Source organism: Colobus angolensis, unplaced genomic scaffold (genome assembly GCF_000951035.1).
Source record: "Colobus angolensis palliatus isolate OR3802 unplaced genomic scaffold, Cang.pa_1.0 Scaffold238, whole genome shotgun sequence".
NCBI lineage: Eukaryota > Metazoa > Chordata > Mammalia > Primates > Cercopithecidae > Colobus > Colobus angolensis.
The window spans coordinates 232,325-240,080 of NW_012115577.1; positions in this window are offsets into that span (position 1 = coordinate 232,325).

Consider the following 7,756-nt stretch of genomic DNA (forward strand, 5'->3'; position numbering starts at 1 on the left):
ATGTTAATAAAGATACTGCCTTTAGAATAGGGAGGTGCTCTACAGTGATCATTCATTCAACTGACCTTTGTCATTGGCCAGACATGGGACAGAATTGTTCTGCATCTGGGGAACACCATTGAAGTAAAATCAGAAAAGTCTCTGGCCTTTTGTAGCCTATGTTCCAGTGGGAAGAGGCAGATGATAGATACACTATAACCAGAGTAAGGAAGGAAAGTTCTAGAAGGTGGTAAGTGCTGTGAGGCAGGTGATTCAGGATGTGGGCAGTGGGGACAGGGAAGGTGGCTATTGTGCTGGGTGGTCAGTGTCTGCCTTGTTGCAAAGGTGACCTTTGAGGAAGGATTTGAGGGACATGAGGATGTCTGGGGAAGTTATTTCCAGACAGAGGAACCACCAGTCCAAATGCACTATGGCAGGAAAGTGTCTGTATTCCCAGAAGAGCAAGGAGGCCAGGAGGGCTGAACAGAGAGAAACTGAGGTGAGGTCAGACGTGCGGCCAGAGCAGGTGGGTTTGAGGAAAATGGGGTTGGATCTGACCTTTGATCTGAGTGGGATGAAGAGCCAGAGGACAGTTTTGAGCAGAAGAGGGCCATGATATAACTTCTCTTTTAAAAGGATCTCTGACTGCTGTGCTGAGAACAGAATTGAGAGGTGAGGGACGAGGGAGGCAGAAGGGAAAACAGTAGGAAGTGAGTGCAGTATTCCAGGCTGGAGATGTCGGTGACCTTGACTAGGGCATGAGAAAGGGAAATAGTGGGATGTGAGGGGATTCTGGATGCATTTGAAGATGGACTCACAGCATTTGCCAATGGATTGTATCTGTGGTGTGAGAAAGACGAATCAAGGACACCCATAGTTGTAAAATGAGTGAGTAGAAGGAAGGGTGGAGCTGCTGTCAGTGGAGATGGGGAGACTCTGGCAGGAGCATACTGAGGAGGGGGCATCACAGACACTCAGTGGAGGAGATGTCTACTAGGAATGCAGGTTGGGGAGCTGGGGTGGAATTTGGACAGACAACTCCAGAGTTTAGAGGAAAGGAGAAATAGACTGGGCAGGAGAAATAGATTTAGGAGATCACACCATATAAACAATACTTAAAACCTCAAGCATGGATGAGGGCACCCAAGGCAGTGATTGACTGTGGAAAATAATGAGGGCAAGGACTGAACCCTGGACCTCCAGTTCTAAGGGATGTGATCAGACCACACGCAGAACAGACTCCACGGTTCTGACCCCACATCTAGAGGACACTTAGACAAGGAACTCCTGTGGGAACAGGGATCACCTGGACGTGGTGCTGAGATCCAGGAAGTCTGGAGTCGAGCAAGAGATTCTTGATTTATGACAAGGCTGGAGCTCATGTTGCTGGTCTCCAGATCAAGAACACGAGGATCCCACATGCCTGAGCAACAGCCTCACCTCTAGGGCTTGTTATATAAGTGATTCCTTGGTCTTGAGCATAAAACTCTGAGACAGGGGTTCTGGGGAGTGGCCTGAGTATTTTCTAATCCCCGCCAGCAATCCTGTTGCTCAACTAGATCAGGAACCACTGAGATCAGAGATCAGAGAGTGCCCAGGGTGGGTGAGTGGGGTGGGTTTTCAAACCCTGTTTAAAAGAGGATTTTCCTCACAGAAATAAAAGGGAGGATGTGTATCATCAGTTTTGAGATATGACATTCCCTGTTGTTCTCTCCATCATGGGGTAGAGGCCAGATAGACAATTCAGGATGTGGCTCTCACACAAGGAACACCTGTGAATGCGGCTCTCTGACACTCGCCCACAGACTCATTTCCCACTCACTTCTTGGAGCAAACTATGGAAAACAAATTTCTGTAATGTACACATAAAGTCGTATATCTGGTATTGGGGGCTAGTTTTATTGTGGGGAAGGCCACAGAAGCAGGCTGGAAACTACACTTCCAGGAACAGAATCCACAGCCCTCCCTGGATCAGGTCCCTCCTAGGAACAACTGCCCCTGCTGCTGAGCACAGACCCCACTGCTCACACCTCTGACACCCTGGTGCTGGACACTGGACCCTGAGGCCAGGAGAGACGTCACTGTTGCACCTGGAAACTGGACATCACTACTGCCATCAGCCATCTTTACTAAAATGTGGTCTGCACAGTCCCAGCCTCTCTGTCACCGCACTCTGGCTCAGAGTATGGCAGTGATATAGGAGTGAAAGAGAAATTATTTAGACAGGTAGTGAGGGTACAGAAGGCTTTTAATGAAAAGCAGGCTCCAAATTATTTTCTTTTCTATCAAGGTGCAGCCTGTAATATCAAGCCTCAGACATAGACAAGTAAGCTGGAAGCTTACACGGGTGAATGCTGGCAGCTGTGCCAATAGGAATCCGACACCTGGGACTGGGCATGTTCACAATGGTGACTCCATCTTCCCTTCTCTTTGCCAGGCTCCTTCTTTACAGTAAGGAGCAGACAACATGGCGCCGGCCAAGAGGCAAGCCCACTTACATAATAGGATTAGAGTGGGGCGAACAGCCTTCCACTTGCACTATGGAAATATCACACCTGGTCCAACCAACCTGTGCGCCCTACATAAATCAGACACCATCTCCTCAAGCCTGCCTGTAAAATCCGATGCACTCCCACTCCAGGCTGGAATTCCCTTCTGGGTGCCCCTCTCTCTCACAAGAAGAGAGCTGTTCCCCTTTCTCTTTCTTTTGCCTATTAAATGCTTTGCTCCTAAACTCACTCCTCGTGTGTCAGTGTCCTTAATCTTCTTGGCGTGAGATGACACACCCTTAGTATTTACCTAGGACCTAGGACAATGACACCTCTTCAGCAGGTGGTCATCAGACTGGTGGAGCTTAAGACGCATGTCCATGATCAACTGCAGGGGTGACTGGAGTGCTGTCCTCTTCCAGGGAGGGAGGTGGTGTCTGTCTCCTCTCAACATCTTGCATGTTGTAAACCAAAAATAAACATCAAAGCCACCCCCTCCTAATCATCTCAATTGACACCCTCAACCAGGGTGCTCAAAAGTTAACCTGAAAGACTGGCTGAGGCCACTATGGGAAGCAGGTGTTGAACATGCCTCATTATGCCCTGTTCCCTTTTGGAATTCAGGAAAAGCTGACCAGCATTTACCACCAACACAGACCTTCAATCTCATCAGAAACATTTACAATCTATTCTCTCTGAAGCCTGGCACCTGGAGGAATCATCTGCATGAGAAAATTTTGGACTCCACAACCTCTTATCATAACCCAGATGTTCCTTTCTATTGATAGTAACTCAACCAATTGCCAATCAGAAAAATTAAAAATCTACTTGTAACCCAGAAGCACTACCCTGAAACCCTTGCTTGCTTCAAATTGTTCCAACTTTCTGGACCAAAACAATGTATAGCTTAAATGTATTTGATTGATGTCTCATATGTTCCTAAAATGTATAAAACCAACCTGTGCCCCAACCACCTTGAGCACAGGTTCTCAGGGTCTCCTGAGGGCTGTGTCATGGGCTGTGGTCACTCACTTTTGGCTCACAATAAACATCTCCAAATATATTACCGAGTTTGACTCTTTTCATTGACAGTGTGGAATTCTGGTATAGTAAGAGGGTTCAAGTGCTGGAGTGTAAGGAGTGGGGAAAAGTGACAAATTTTAATTATTGGAGCAGTGATCCAGGATGAGAACTTTACCTGGTACCTGGTAGGCATGCAGAGTGACTGAATGAACCAGTGACTAATAAATAACATATTTCCACCCATTCCCTTAAGGTAGATTATTACATCAAGTTTTTGTCTATCCCAGTTTATAGGCTAGATTATTGGAGTGGCATTGTGTGATGATGAAATGATTATTCAAACAGCTTCCCTCAGCATTGTCTCTTACTAGGATTAAAACACCCAGGATTATAAGATCTCAGAGGATCTGGGTCCACACAGATGTTTTATACAAATATTTATATTTTCTTGTCTGTGGAAATATTTCTGGGGAGATAATCTCTAACATTTATTGGTTTTTATGTGACACCCTCAAAGGCCTAAGAAATCCTAACTTCTATGTTAGAGGTAGGGCCACTCCACATCTGGACAATGAACAGCTGGTAGCAACCTGTGTTTAGTAGATTAGGGACATGAAATAAATGCTTACATTTTGCTAATCTTTTCCTCTGGGACCAAAAAGATAGAGGTGTGCTTGCTTACTCTTACTCTAAGTTTCTCTCTGTGGGATGGTGATGGGGTTTTCCTCCACCCAAATAACTTTCTGATTCTCCAACAGCAGCTGGGAGTCCTAGAGTTCGACTCAATTCTGACACTAACTACCTGGAGTTCACCTCAGGCTCCACAGGTTTAAGGGCTCAATCCCACAAGACTGTCCTCACTTCAGATGCAAGTCACAAGTATCCGGTCCCAGGTTACCTGCACTTCTGTCTCTCGTGGCTGCAAAGTCAGGGGTCTCTCACCTCCCAAGGTTTGAGAATTCTTAAACTAACTCAAAAAACTCAGGAAGTTGCTATAGTCAGGTAAACCAAAAAACGCCTGAGACAGGTCTCGGTCAGTTTAGAAGTTTATTTTGCAGAGCTGAACATGCACCTTGGAAACAGAGACACAAATCACTGTAGCATCTGTGGCCCATGCTTTTTCCTAACAGGGTTTTGAGGACTTCAATATTTATAGGGGAAAGAGCAGCCAGGAGAGGAAAAAGACAGTCAACTATGCATTCATCTCGTGCTCAGTAAATCTGCATTTTACATAAGATAAAGTAAATGTTGGGTAGAAAAGTCACCCTGTGGGTGAAGGGATGATGTCTAGTCTTGTCTTTGTCCTGTACCTGTGAAGATAAGCTGTTAATTTACATTGTTGGGGGAAATTCAACAAAACTCCGTTTTAGAGTAAACATATTGAGGCCCACAAGGAATTATCTTGTGAGCAGTTTGTGAGGGAGGCTACCTGGGGAGATATGGGGTCTTCTGTCTTTGCAGTTATTTGTTTAGGAACAAAAGAAAGGCAGTTTTTCCATCACTCAGTCTCCAAACTTAACTTTTCCCTTTGGTATAGTGAATTTGCAGTCCTGAAATTTTATTTTCCTTTCACACTCAATATTTCAGTTATTTATTGTTATAGCTTAAATCCCCACCTTTTTGGCACCTGGGACCGGTTTCACGGAAGACAGTTTTTCCATGGACCAGTGGAGGTGGCGGAAGGCAGAGGGAAATGGTTTTGGATGAAACTGTTGCACCTCAGATGATCAGGCATTAGTGTTTCATAAGGAACATGCAACCTACATCTCTCACATGCAGAGCTCACAATAGGGTTCGTGCTTCTATGAGAATCTAATTCGGCCGCTGATCTGACAGGAGGCGGAACTCTGGTGGTCATGCTCATGCTCTTTTGCCCATCAATCACCTCCTGATATGCGATCTGGTTCCTGCCAGGCCAGAAACTTCTACCAGTCCGCAGCCCGGGGGTTAGGGACCTCTGGTTTAAATTATGCCCTATAGCAGAACACCTGAGACTGGATAACTTATAACAAACAGAAATTTGTTTCATTCATGGTGTGGAGGATGGGAATTCCCAGATCAAGAGACTGTATCTGGTAGAAAACAAAAGGACAAGAGAGGGTGAGAGGTAGGGGGAAAAGGAGGTCAAACTCACAGCCTCAGGTCCTTTTATGATGAGCCTTAATCCACTAATGAAGGCAGAGCTCTGATAGTCCAATCACCTCTGAAAGGTCCCATTTCTTAAAAATGTTGCATTTGGGATGAAATATCCAACAGAAGCTTTTTTGGGGAAACATTCAAACCATAGTAGTTATAAAGGATACAAATGAGCAGCCAGATGAAGAGGTGCACAGGGTAAGATCTGGAAGGGCTCTGAGCACAGGAGCCTCTGTCCCCCTGGAGATGGAGTTCACCACGTTCCCAGCACGTGGACACACGGATGTGCTCCCCAACTGGGAAGCTCTCCGAAACCCAATCTCTAGAGGTTTCTATGTAAATTTTATTGTGTAGGCAAGATTAATTAAATCACCGGTCATTGTGTGACTGAACTCAACCTCAAGCCACTCTTTCCTTCTCAGACGTTAGGGATGGGGCTAAAAGTTCCAATCCTCTAATCACAGCTTCGTGTTTCTGGCAACCAGCCCCCATTCAGAAGCTATCTAGGAGCCCCTCACCCCAGAGTCATCTCATTGCCATATTGAAGTCATGTTTATCACTGAGGAGATTGCAAACGTTTTAGAACATGGTTGTCAGGAAACAGGGACGAAGACCAAATATTTTTATTGGACCACAGATCACACCCTGGTTTTGACCATATTATCTCTTTTTATAATATTTATTATTTTATTTTAGAGATAATCTCTTGCTCTGTTGCCCATGGTAAAATGCAGTGGCACAATCATAGCTCACTAAAACCTCGAATTCCTGGACTCAAGTGATCCTTCTGCCTCGGCCTCCTAAGTAGATAGCATTACAGGTGCACACCACCATGCCCAACTAATTTTTAAAAATTTTGTAGGAATGGGTCTCACTATTTTGCTCAGGCTGGTCTCAAACTCTTGGCCTTAAACAATGTTCCTGCCTCCCAAACTGATGGAAATACAAGCGTGAGCCACTGTGCCTGGCCAATCACAGTTCTCCTATACCAGAAGAATCATAACAGTGAAAAGATCCTGGCACATTACCAGGATCATCTTGGGTCATTAACAATTATCCTAGTGCAGTCCAAAAATAGGAATAGTCTCAGCAACATATGGCTGCACCCTTTCAGGCATCTGGTGAAATCGAGCTAAAAGACAATATCATCTCTTGCTCATACCTCTTTCGAGTAGTTCATGTAACATTGGATTTTCCTCATTACATAACCCAGGTGTTCATTCATTTACCCTCAGCTACTATTTCTCCTTCTTTTCATTTATAATTTCGGAAGGAACACTAGGCTCTGCTGCTGTGCTGGCTTAGACTGCAGGAACCAATACTGTTCTAGCAATTGTCTCGCATCATCCATTCCAGTTCATAGAGGGGAGGGTTATGCAGGTAGAGAACTGGGTGGCTATCTGACCCCAGGCAATACAGCTGCATTCAGTGTTAGTCCCAACTTTGCCAGATGCAGTGAAGGCACGACCTTCTTCTACAGGCCCCTAGGAATTATTACATAAAGGACATAAAATATTTTTAGAGTTCATTGCTTAGGAATAATTCCTGTTTCTGGACTCTATTTGCATCCTTAGTCCTGGGACCACTGCATCAGGGATAAGAAAAGCAAGTTAAGGTGAATTACAGTCATCATTCCAGTGTCCTCCCACCATGGGAAGGAATATATGTAGATCACACCAGCACCTTTCCCTGATCCACCAGGAAAAGAGAGGATACACTCATGTCAAGTGTGAGCACACTCATGAAGGTGTATAAGCCCACCCTTCATGCTTGTTTCCCCACTCTTGCTTTATACACCCAATGTTTCAACTGGCTATTTTAATTCTCTATGGAACTCTTCCTTTGAGGAGGATGTCTCTCTGACCATTGTTGGACATTTTGAGCAGGTGCATTTTCCAGTGTAAAGAAATATGACTCAGTGGTCCACATGGTTGCAGTACCTCCCATTCAAGTTCTTTGTAGTACTCCGAGCATTTGCATCTGAGACAAAACAGGGACCTCTCTTAGAAGCCTGCCAGGGCCTCCCAACCTGGAAATAAAGAAAAGCCTTCAGTTCCTTCAAGAGAAATTCCAGGCCGGGCGCGGTGGCTCAAGCCTGTAATCCCAGCACTTTGGGAGGCCGAGACGGG